Source organism: Anomaloglossus baeobatrachus, chromosome 6, assembly GCF_048569485.1.
Source record: "Anomaloglossus baeobatrachus isolate aAnoBae1 chromosome 6, aAnoBae1.hap1, whole genome shotgun sequence".
Lineage (NCBI taxonomy): Eukaryota > Metazoa > Chordata > Amphibia > Anura > Aromobatidae > Anomaloglossus > Anomaloglossus baeobatrachus.
The window spans coordinates 272,627,253-272,640,267 of NC_134358.1; positions in this window are offsets into that span (position 1 = coordinate 272,627,253).

Below are 13,015 nucleotides of genomic sequence, written 5' to 3' on the forward strand. Positions count from 1 at the left end.
GCCTTGTTGGTAAACAGACTCCTACAACTCCCTATAGCAACCTCACTGGCAAATAAGAGGTGACTAAAGCCTTGGAGCTTACTCAACCTGATTGTGGATGACAGATAAGCCTGTAGCTCCTGGATAGGACAGCATAATCAGAAAGTGAACCTGTGGGGGTTACTGCCCACACATATTGCCACCCGTGGTGGTTTTATTAAGGGCAAAAGACCATTCTTTTAATAAGGCTTTTTTCTATCAACTCTATGTTTACATCTATGCATTCACCCTTTAACAGGATTAGCATGTGTCCTTTTACTGCTTGATATCTTCATTGATGTCTGTTACAGGGGCTATCTGATTATAAAAACCAAAGAGATATCAGACAGTCAGGGTCCACCGTGCAAAGTCCCTGCTGCAGACTATGGCAGAGGATAAGGGGTATCTTGTACCACGAATGCAGTACTGACACTGATACGTCTCAGTGACACTAGAGCCAATCACGGCGTGTACTGTTAAAGTCACAGCGACTACCGCATTTAGCATTAACGTAAAAGGGATATGTTAATGAGTGAGGAAGAGTATATAAGTGTGCCGCTGTAAATAGTAGTAGCACAAGTGCAGAGTGCAATACCTCTGTTAAACTCACAGAGGAATATAGTTAGGAAATAAAGCAATTCCTCCCTTACTCGGAGGGTGTGTGGTATGGTCTCTGTTTATGGTCACAGAGACAAAAGCAGTGAGTGGGAAATGGCACCTACCTAGGTCTGTTCCTCTAGCGGTGCCAGGAGACGGGCAGCAGCATCAGCCGCACAAAGCTCCTACCTGCGTTTGCTCCACTAGTGTGCGAGGACATGAACCACTAGATATGGCACCTGCCTAAGTCCGCTCCAATAGTGGTGCAGAAGAGACGGACAGCAGCACAAGCCGCACAAAGCTCCTACCTGCGTTCGCTCCACTAGTGTGCGAGGACACGAACCACTAGATATGGCACCTGCCTAGGTCCGCTCCACTAGTGGTGCAAAAGAGATGGACAGCAGCACAAGCCGCACAAAGCTCCTACCTATGTTCGCTCCCCTAGTGTGCGAGGATACGAACAACTGCCAGACGCAGTATAAGGAACGTTACCCTAGCGGCAACGTCCACCTACGAGTAGAATCACAAGGCTCAGCCTGACCATATGCCTCAGGCACCTGCCTATGTCAGCTCCAATAATCTGCAAGGATATGGACCGCAGGTGAATCTGTAAGGTACAAGAACGCTACCCTGCTGGTAGCGCTCACCTAGCATAGACAGGAAGATGCCTCCAGGGACGTGCACAGAGCGTCTACTCTCATGCATGAACCAAGAGGACTGAGCGCCGGGCGGCGTGTGTCAGGGTCTTATATAGACTCTGTGCCTCATCCAAGATGGAGGACACCAGAGCCAATCCGCTGCCAAAAAACGACAGCAATGACGTCATGCTGGCCTATCACCGAGCAAGGCGTCACAAGCACATGACCAGCGACCAATCGGCTTAGAAGGTGTCAGAGACATGTGACCTCATGTCACAAGCACATGACCAGCGGCCAATCAGCTTAGAAGGTGTCAGAGACATGTGACCTTGTGTCAGTGATGATGTCACTCGCACATGTGCAATGGCTCCAAGATAGGACTTAGTCTCCAGCGCTCGCACATGTGCAGTAGCAAGAAATCCGAACATAGTCTCCAGTGCCACAGCAAAGGAGAAGGAGACACGCAGATACCCAGAAACGGGAACCGTAACAATGTCATTGTGACTGCATTGTTAGCCTCCTGCCTTTCCATTTCCCTGTTGTTGTCCTGTTGAGCATTTCTTGTCTTACAGAGCCAGTTTAAAAGTGTATGTTTACATGTTTCCTACTGTCCAGCAGGTTTATTTTTGACATGTGAGAGGGTTACTTAGGCTGTGCCATGTTTATTGGCTTCTTAAATGTTTTTAGTGTTTTAGTACATTGTGTGACTTCTTAGAAGCTTAAATAATTTTTTTTGCCAATCATCTCTATATCATTATTTGCATGTGGTGATCCCACGTATAGTATTAGGTACAATAGTTATCTTAAATCCTGCTAGTTTGTCAAGTACCTAGGTGATCCCATTTTCAGGTGGTGCCCTCTTTGTCTAGTTCTTTGTATAGACCCATTTCTCTAATAAATAAGCATGTCAAAATCTATGCGATGATTTCCAATAGGCTTAAGAGAATTCTCCCCAACATCATAAACAATGATCAACTTGGTTTTGTGGAAGTCCAACAAACCACTGATGGCATGAGAAGGACCATCAACCTCGTACATCAGATGAGAAAAAAAACAAATTGCCATCTGTATTGCTAACGCTAGATGCTGAAAAATCATTCGACCGCATAAATTGGCAATACCTGAGGATGACTCTATCATTATTTGGTCTTAATAATAGCTTTATTAGAAAAGTTATGGAGTTATACTCTGGTCCTTCAGATAGAGTGTAAGCAAATAACCAATTGTCTACTCCCTTCCACATTACAAATCGAACCCGACAAGGATGTCCCTTCTCCCCTCTTCTCTTCATCTTAGCTATCGAAGCCCTGGCCAAAATCATTAGATTAAATAACAATATTAACGGAATCTCGATTAGAACTAAAACCCACAAAATAGGACTTTATGCCGATGATATTATGCTTTCATTATCTGACCCCTCTACATCCATCCCTGAACTAATCAACTTACTAAATTAATATTCAAGAACCTCTTTCTACAAACGGAATGGAAAAAAAATCCAAACTCCTTCCTTTCTTCCTCGACTCTCCCACTACTAACTTAATCAAATCCCTATCCTCATTTTCTTGGGAAGAATCAAAAATTGATTACCTGGGATTCAAATAATAAAACCCCCTTAATATGATTTCTACCAATATCAATAGATTAATTAAAGAAATCAATATAAATATTAATATGGCCCAAACAACATGATCTATCCTAGTTGAGGAGATCACTACCTTCAAAATTATTATCCTCCCTAAAATTCTATACTTGTTCTGATTTATTCCCCTGATTTTTCCTATCAAACTCCTAAATTCCTTCTAAAAGATTTTAAACAACTTCATATGGACTAACAAAAAAACCAGAATATTTAAATTAAATCTATCTAAACACAAAAGTAGGCGGGGTATAGGGCTTTCAGACCTGCATATTATATCACCAACATATTAAAACAGAGCCAACAATGGGTCAATGAATCGTATACCCTCTCGTGGGTAGATTTAGAAATGTCCTCTAATAGTTATAGCCTATTAAAAAATCTGATTCTCCTACACCTCACCTCTTCCTTATTTTTGCCACTCCTGACTCACCAACCATATCGGCAACTTTATATGCATGGAAATACCTGGCAAATCAAAACATCAAAACAAATACAAAACTATAAAAAAAAATATACAATTTAAAGCACTTCTGTCCAAAATTGAAGTCCCAGTTCCATGGCAAAACTCGAAATTAAGATTTTTAAGCAACTTACATGATGGGTCCAACTTTATTTCATTTTTGGATCTGAAAATTAAACATAAAATCTCTGACACAGACTTTTACAAATTGTACTGCTCCTCAGAGATTCAATCTGGAAATTACTTATAAATAAAAATCCCCTTCCATCTCTAATAGATCCTTTATTATGTAATCCCAAAGATAGTAAAGCCTGGAGTAGTAAAGTGCTATAGCAATATGTTATAGGAGACTATAACTTAGAGAAAAAAAAGCCTTTTCTCAAATGGGTAAAAGACCTAAATAAACAATTCCCAGAAGAGGAATGGCAAGATGCTTTGAAAGCGTTACTATTTACAGAATTTAGTGAACCAGTTAATAATTATTATACTTTGATAGTTTCGACTTTTGTGAATGTGACAATAGCACATATTATGTTTTAATTATATATATATATATATATATATATATATGTATATATATATATATATATATATATATATATATATAAAATTTATTTTTAATAACTAAAACGATGAAGGATTTGAACTTTTATGTTTTTTAATTTTTTTTAATATTTTCTAAAACTGTTTTCTCTTTTCCCTGTACACTACAAAGATTTGCAGGCCTCTGATCTGGGAACAGCGTTAACATGATAGCAATTGTGCACTATGCATGTTCCAAGCTAGAACCCTACTAGTGGGTGCAGCCTCGCTATGTACAAGTGTGTGAAGTGGGCGCATTCGACTAGTAAGCTTGGCTGTCCATTGGGCGTGGCCTTGCTCAATACATTTGTATTAAGCAAGGCCAAACCAACTAGTCAGGTTCTGGCTGGGAACATCCATAACGCACAATTGTGGTCACATGACTATTGTTCCTGGCTTAGAAATGGGCGAATCCTCGCAGCTCACAGTGTGTGTGCTGGGAGAATTCATAAGTCTGCTGGTACATAGAGTGGCATCAGACTTATCACTTTAGACAGGACAATATCTTTAACAGGTTAACAATCGTGGGCAGAGTTCCTCTCCATCCGCAACTACTTGAGGCAGGTACTGATTGTAATACACAGCCATTACCCCACCGAGTATGGGGCAGGCTTATTCCATGAGCTCACTCCATACATTCACTTCTGACTTGTCCCTTACATGTACGACAGATGTTGGGAAAGGAGTAAAGGAACTTTGTCCTTAAGATTACATTTTTTTCTCCAAAAACACACCATTCTGGTCAAGTTGCTTTTTAAAACCTAACTGAATCTGCACCTATATTCATAAGATTCTCTTCTCCATATTCAATACATCCCTTTCTTAATTTATAATCATATGAATGCTCTGCGCATGGTAAGATTACTTCCTGATCCGATTCCCTGCTGACATTATTCCTTTCTTAGCGCCCGCTTCTTTGGCTCACTGTCTGTCATAGTAATTGGTGAGCACTACCATGCTCAAGTGCTCAGTACTCATAACTAGCAGTTGGATGCTCAGAAGTGCGCTACGAGTAACCCGAGTATAATGGGAGTCAATGGGGAACTCAAGCATTTTTCCGGAAGATTTCCAGAAAAAGGCTCAAGATTCCCATTGTGTTCTGTTATACTCGGGTACTCGAATCACACCAATTCGAGCATACATCTGCTCCTTATGAGTACTGAGCACCCAAGCATGGTAGTGCTTGCTCATCACTAGTCATACATGCTAACAGTTCTTTAGGTAGAAAAACCAGACACTTTTTAATACTTTCATATGGGGGTGTTGTGCTTCCATGCATACTGTTTCTTCGTAAATGCTCAGCAAACACTGATAAAAAAATTGTTTAAAAGAACAGAGAGTCCTCAGTGGTTGATACCTTTTAATGGCTAACTGAAAAGATGGTAATAATTGCAAGCTTTCGAGACTACTCAGGTCTCTTCATCAGGCATGGTATAACACAAAATCTGAAGAGTCACGTATTTATATACAACAGGACTTAGAATAGTGCAGTAAAAAAAAAAAAAAAAAAAAAAAGAACAAGTTATATGAAACAGAACTATCTCTATGGCAGGGGGACAAGCTGTTCTAGCCATAAATACTGCTGCAGTTCAGTGTGAAAGTTTTATTGTCCTTTGATAAGGGTCTGGTCCAGGGCTGTGACACGCTCAGATGGTCAGAGGAGCACATCTTTTAACTGATGTAAAAAGACATGAATCCATGAGACACATTCATTCCTTCTCTGAATGTGTCAAAGGTCATCATAAGTTTGTACTCCCATAGTCTCCTGTCTCTCTGGGACTTGAAGTTTCCTTTCAATACCAGCAATTTCATGTCCATGATGCTGTGGTCTGGGTTACAAAAATGTTTGGCCACAGGTAGATCCATCCTTTTTTCCATGACATGACATGAAATTGCTGGTATTGAAAGGAAACTTCAAGTCCCAGAGAGACAGGAGACTATGGGAGTACAAACTTATGATGACCTTTGACACATTCAGAGAAGGAATGAATGTGTCTCATGGATTCATGTCTTTTTACATCAGTTAAAAGATGTGCTCCTCTGACCATCCGAGCGTGTCACAGCCCTGGACCAGACCCTTATCAAAGGACAATAAAACTTTCACACTGAACTGCAGCAGTATTTATGGCTAGAACAGCTTGTCCCCCTGCCATAGAGATAGTTCTGTTTCATATAACTTGTTCTTTTTTTTTTTTTTTTTTTTTTTTTTTTTTTACTGCACTATTCTAAGTCCTGTTGTGTATAAATACGTGACTCTTCAGATTTTGTGTTATACCATGCCTGATGAAGAGACCTGAGTAGTCTCGAAAGCTTGCAATTATTACCATCTTTTCAGTTAGCCATTAAAAGGTATCAACCACTGAGGACTCTCTGTTCTTTTAAACAATTTTTTTATCTCTACTGGCTAACACGGTACAAAGATATATTTTACTTGCAGCAAACACTGAGCGTTCTATGTATGTTAACAAGATGTTTGACAGTTCTTTTTTTATGGAAAATAATTATGACTAATTGTTTAAGTTAAATTGGCAAAACTTTCATAATGTCATCATAATTAGTCAAGGTCATTAAGAGGTGTCCATTTTTAAAATATAGACAGCTAATGAAATATTTATAACAATTCACACATTTATTGTAATAAGTAATATTCAGTCATTTGTGTGCATGAAATTAAAATATAATTATGTTTAAATAAACTCACGTTAATGTCATCTTAGTATGCAGTAATTGCTAATTAATATAAATATTTAATTGTTGACCAGTGTGTCATTATATAACAAAACAGCAGTTATTTATAGTCTAACATGATATTATTAAGTCGATGTTTTTTCAATATTTTTATTGAAATGCAATGGAATTAGCAATGAAATTAAAACTGATAAATCAAAAGGGCATAGTTATTGAATGACCATTTGTACATTTTCTGACATTGTATTATACTAGAAATTCAAATAGTGCCATTTAGCTTTATATTTGCTATTTAAATCAATGAATAGAATTCAAATTGCAAAGAAAAAAAAGGAAGTGGTTTAATAATGATGTACTAATGGTCACATAGTAATTAGACTTTTACATTTTTCAGGACTATAGCAACACCTTAGTAGTAAATTGCTAATTAATTGCTTTCTGTAGTCAGAGTAAATTATGCTAAAATGCCAAATAAGTCAAAGCAGAATAAATTATTATGACTAATAATAGTAGACTGGGTTCCACTAGAATGCATATAGGGAAAAGTTTGTTCATCTACACTGAACAAAGTAATTTATTTGCATTGATTTTCATTTTGTTTGCCCTCTATTTAAACTTGATAAGAAAGTAACAATTATTTGACATGGGAGCAAATTTTCCCTTCAACTACAGTGTAATATTAGAGCACTGTAACACAAAGCAATTGGCATGCTATGGATTGGAAAATCTGCTGCACATCTAGAATCTGCCAAAAAGTTATTACACTGTGCGTATATATGAATTATATACCCCCTTCATTTAAATTGTACAGCACATAATTTTACTGTACATAACTGAATTGTACTTTTTTTTGCAAAATTCTGCTTCAGATTTGACAATCATAATTCTGGCACAAATAAACAATGTGCAAATTCCAACTCTTATTTTATAGCTGACATGGTGATTTTAAAGAAGTGGTTAACCCATATTTATTGTTTGCTAGATCGATATTATGTTGAGAAACAATGTTTCTCTCAAATACCTTATGTTGGCAGTAGTACCTGTGAGAGGTGCTATTGTGGACTGCTGTTCCCCATCATCTGATCCCTGGCCTCCATGAACACAGGGATCCAGTGATGTCACATCAAGTTCCTGATCATGTGAAATCACCGCAGCCGACCCCAGTCTTCCTGAGTAACTGGGCTGTGGGCGATGTTTCACCAGTCGTCACAGCCCAGCACGTCTACTACTTGCAGCGCTTTGCTGTGAGGGAGGAGGTAGCAGGGAGCTGATAGGCTGTCACGTTGGGCTGTGTTGAGAGGTGAAACACTGACCACAGCCAATCACTCATGGAAACTGCGGCCGGCCACGGTGATGTCACGTGATCAGGAAGTTGACGTTACATCGCCGAATCCCTGAGATCATGGAGCCCGGGGGTCAGGCAATGGGGAACAGTGGTCTGCAATAGCGCCTCTCACAGACACTATTGCCAACATATGGTATTTGAGAGAAACATTGTTTCTTAAAATAATATCGATCTAGCAAATAATAAATATGGGTGAACCACCCCTTTAATAAAAATGTGTTTGAAACTACAGTACCGCTGAGTTGTACAGACATATGTTGCATACTTAAATGCATGGACAAAATAGAACACGGTGATTCTTCTTTGTTTTTTATTCTGTTACATTTTTTACTATTTTTTCAGTATGATAGAAAAACAGGAAAAAATCAAGAATATTTGCTGCTGCAACAATCGATTTGCATAACCAAAGATATTTTACACAAACTGTTAGAAACTGTCTCAGGGAAATTCCTCTGCCTGCATATTGTCAACATCGAGATTTTCACCTGACTGTAGTTCGTCATTGTATACGACTTAAGTGGGAAAATGCTCACATTCAATTGTTTCTGGAATGCTAGATATGTGTTCTCATCATGGAAGAATCAAGATTTTTACTCTACAGGATATATGGCAGACTATGTGTATGGTGTTGTGTGGGTGAGTGGTTTGCTGATATCAATGTTGTGAACTAAGTGGCCCATAGTGGCCATGGGGTTATGGTATGGGCAGGCGTTTGTCATGGACAATGAATACAGGTTAATTTTGATGATGGCATTTTGAGATACCGTGAGGAAAACCGGTAGCCCTTTGTTGTGCCATTCATCCACTACTATCACCTAATTTTGCAGCTTGATAATGCCTTTGTTGGTGCTGAAATGTCTGCACAAGATTTATGCACCATATTTGCATCTCCTGGAACAGCATCAAAACACATTTTTGGGCGATTTTTGCCAAGAGATGCAGCTTTGGTGCTGGAATTTATGCACCAAATTCTGTTGGCTAAAAAAGCATCAAAACATGAAGCGGTTTTCATGTGGTTTTTGTGATTTTTGCCAGGCAATGCAGATTTGGTGCAACAATGTCTGCAACCAAATACTCAATGTGCGCACATTGCTTAATCCGGAGGCAGATTCAACTGAGTTCACTGAGAACAATCCGAAATTCAGGTATCTGTGAGGCCCAAAAACCATAAAGGAGCCTTTAGGAGAGTCTTTAAATTTCCTGGCGTTCCCAGCTGTTGGGACAACAGGAGGCTGTGAACTCTGGTAACGGAAGCCCAGAAACCTTAAAAGAGCCTTTAAGATAGCCTTTGAGTTTCTTGGATTTCCCAGCTGTTGGGACACCTGGAGGCTGTAAACTCTGGTAACAGTTCACAGCCTCCAGATGTGTCAGCAAAGGCTCTCTTAAAGGTTCACTTGAAGTTTCAAGGTTGACAGCTACCCCAAAACCTGAAAAGTATACAGAAAATCTGGATGAGTGGGTCAAAATACCTGCTGCAATGTGTGCATATGTGGTCAAGAAATACAGGATATGTCTCACCTCTGTAACTGCAAACAAAAGTTTCTTTACCAAATATTTAGTTCTGTTTTTATTGTATCAAATACTTACGTCATGCAATAAAATACACATTAATTATTGCAAAGTCATACAATGTGATTTTCTGGATTTTTATTCATTTTTGTTTGTCACAGTTGAAGTGTACATATGATAAAAATTACAGAGCTTTTCATTCTTTATAGGTGGGAAAAATTTGTAAAATTGGCAGTGTATCAAATACATATTTGAATTAAGTATTGAGCATTTCACCAATTTCCAAGCTATTGGCATGAATTTCTCATCATGTGCCAAATAACAACTGTCATGGCTTGTGGGCGAGCCTTCTCTTGGGCCTCACTTCCGGAGCTTGGATGCTTTAAATTCTGTCATTTCTGGTGAACCAGAGCCGGCTATAAGCTTAGCACTGCTTTGCCTGTGATTGCGGGTCCCTGCAAGTGTTTCCTGATCCGTCCTTCCCCTGTGCTCTGTCTATGTTCTGTCCCACCTACTTACTTCCCACAATAGCCCCAGTCATTCCCACTTCTCCTACCTCCCCACTCGGTTGCTTCCTCTGGTACTTACCTTGGCCTGACCTCGACCTCGATTTTGCTTGTTCCTCCAGTCTTCTTTCTCATCGTACTGTGTATGACCTGGCCTGCCTTACTATCCCCTGCACACACCATGGCCTCTGTATTCTGACTTACTCTGCAGGGCAGTACTCCATCACACACTGTGTCAGCCTCCATGCTGATTCATCTCTGTATAGTGTCTTTTCCTGCAGGGCTCCAGCTCCCCCTGGTGGTAGCCTGACAACAACCCTTTTAATCCACACAAGCAAAGAAATCATACCATAGATATTCATAAATTAAAATATTGGTATTAATGAGAAATGACACAGGGAAAAAATATTGAACACTGTTAATGAATTTTAATTAATTTGTAAAAAAGCCTTTGTTGGTGATTACAGATTCAAGACTCCTCCTGAATGGAGAAACCAGTCAGATGCATTGCTCAGGTGTGAATTTGGCTCATTATTCCACACAAACACTGTTCAAATCCTATTGGTTACCTGGGCTCCTTCAATGTATTCTCAGCTTTAGGTTTTTTCATAAATTTTCTATTGGATTCAGGTCAGGCAATTGGCTGGCCTATTCTAGGAGTTATATTTTCTTTCTTTGAAACCAATTAAGAGTTTCCTTGGCTGTGTGTTTGGCATCATCGTTTTGCTAAAATGTCCACCCTCATTTCAATTATGGTCTCAAGTCACTGAACTACATTCTCCAAGTATTCCACAGTACTGTCTAAACATGGTTAACCAAAACTTTAAACATGCTTTAACATGCTTTTTGTTCAGCAATGGAGTCTTTCATGATATGTGCTTAAAAATCATGAAGGTTGAGTGCATTACTTATTGTTTTCTTTTAAAAAAAATTGTACCTGCTGATTCCAGGTCTTTATGTAGCTCTTCACAGGGGGTCAATGGCTCTTAGGCAGCTCTTCCGAAAAATATTTTCTATTTTCTGTATGAGATCTTGTGGGGAGCACCTGGTTGTGGTCGGTTTATTGTAAAATGATGTTCTCTCTACTTATCAATTTTGGCCCCAACTGTGATCACTGGAGCCTTCAGTAGTTTAGAAATTCTTCAGTAACCAATGTCATCAGTATAGTTTTCAGCAATAAGTTTGCAAAGGTCTTGAGACAGCTCAATAGTTTTAGACATGAGATTTTTGTGTGTGGCACCTTGGTAATGGGACATCTTTTTATAGGCCATTAGTAGAACCAGCTGCTATTAATTTTCAAATAAGTTGGAGGATTGCTTTCCAATTAAAAATTAGTCATTTGTGTCATGACTTTCCATTTTTTCATCTCTCTTTCTGCATGTGTTTAATACTTTTTTCCATTTCTTTCCTGTTCCATTTCTTTCCTGCTCCAGGGCAAGATGGGAAAGAGGTGATGTGGGGTCATCTGGCCAGCGCTTGTGCAGAACGGTGGAGGCAGAGGGGAAAGCTCGGGCACTAGATTATAGGCGGGTACTTGCTGATGAAAATCACAGTGCTGCCCATAATCTCACGCCTGCACAACACATCACCAGCGGTCACACTGTGCACAGTCCCGCTAGAGTAGCACGGCGCATGCGCGAGAACTCGGGCGCACTGGGCGGCGTCCTGAGGTATGAAATTGAGCGATGGGGGACGGCGTAAAGCAGCAGGAGGCAGAATAACGGACAACAGACAGCCCGCCCCCGTGTACGATTAACAAGATTTGCATAAAAAAAGGTACCACTTTATAAAGTATTTATTTTGGTCTAAAAAGGGGCACAATAACAACAGGAACCTTGCTAAAATGCAGCCCACGAGCTGCAGAAGGGGAATCTTTTAGGTTTAGTGCAAAATTTCTGCTGACAGGTTCCGTTTAAATACACATTATGTGGATAAAACTATAAAAAATATGTCCATAGCATATTGAAAGATTCTTTTAATATTATTAAAAAGATTATCATTGTTCACATCACTGAAAAAAGTGAAATAATTAAAGAGATCCTGTCAGCAGGTTTTTTCAATTTGGAGAGCAGCATGATGTAGACAAAGAAATAATGAATAGAAAAATGTATCACTTTGTTAATTGGGTGCAGCAGTTCTGAGACACACTCTATATATACAATGTCTATAGACAGGGAGCTGCTAATCATAGCATGAGGTCTAGCTTATTTCTAGGTGAGCTAGTTCTATAATGCTGATCTCCTGAAGTTAAAACAAACACTTCAGGTAAATAACAAAACACAGTGTGATAACAGACATTGCTGAAATATTTATGTTAACCCCAACAACATGCTTTATCCAGATTACATAAAAAATACCTGGTGAGATATTTCCTTCCAAAAAAGAATTGGAAAGTATCATAAGTGATGAAAAAGAAGAAAATAGAATAGATGAAATGAAAATGTAGGAATATACATTTCCCAAAGATATAATACATATATATCCATTACATTGAATTTGCAACACCAAGAAAGAAGTATAAATATCACGGACGGAAAAAACAGTCACTTACTTGCATTGCCATGCTCTCCATGGGGTTATTAATGGTTGTCTAAAGAATATTCTGACATACTGATTACATTTGGGCACTTAAATCATCAAGATCCACTGCCAGCAATTCCATTTGCAATTACTAATCAGTGATATTGCAGATATGTTTGAAGGCAGAAAATACTAGCGATCCTGAAGGCCATGGTTGCATGTTTAGGACATGATTCACTTTTCAATATATAATCCCAGTACATCAACAAAAAAGAGGTTCACAGAAAAAAAATTATTATAAAAAAATTACTTTTTTAATTCATTTAAAATCCTACATTGGCATATACAGTCACTGTTGACACCCTTGAACTTATGAAAGTATTTCTCTCAGAAAATTATTGCCATTACACATGTTTTGTTATACACATGTGTATTTACTTTATGTTTTTAGAAACAACATAAAAAAATAAAAAAAGGGCAAATTTGAATTAATTTCATACAGAAGACCCA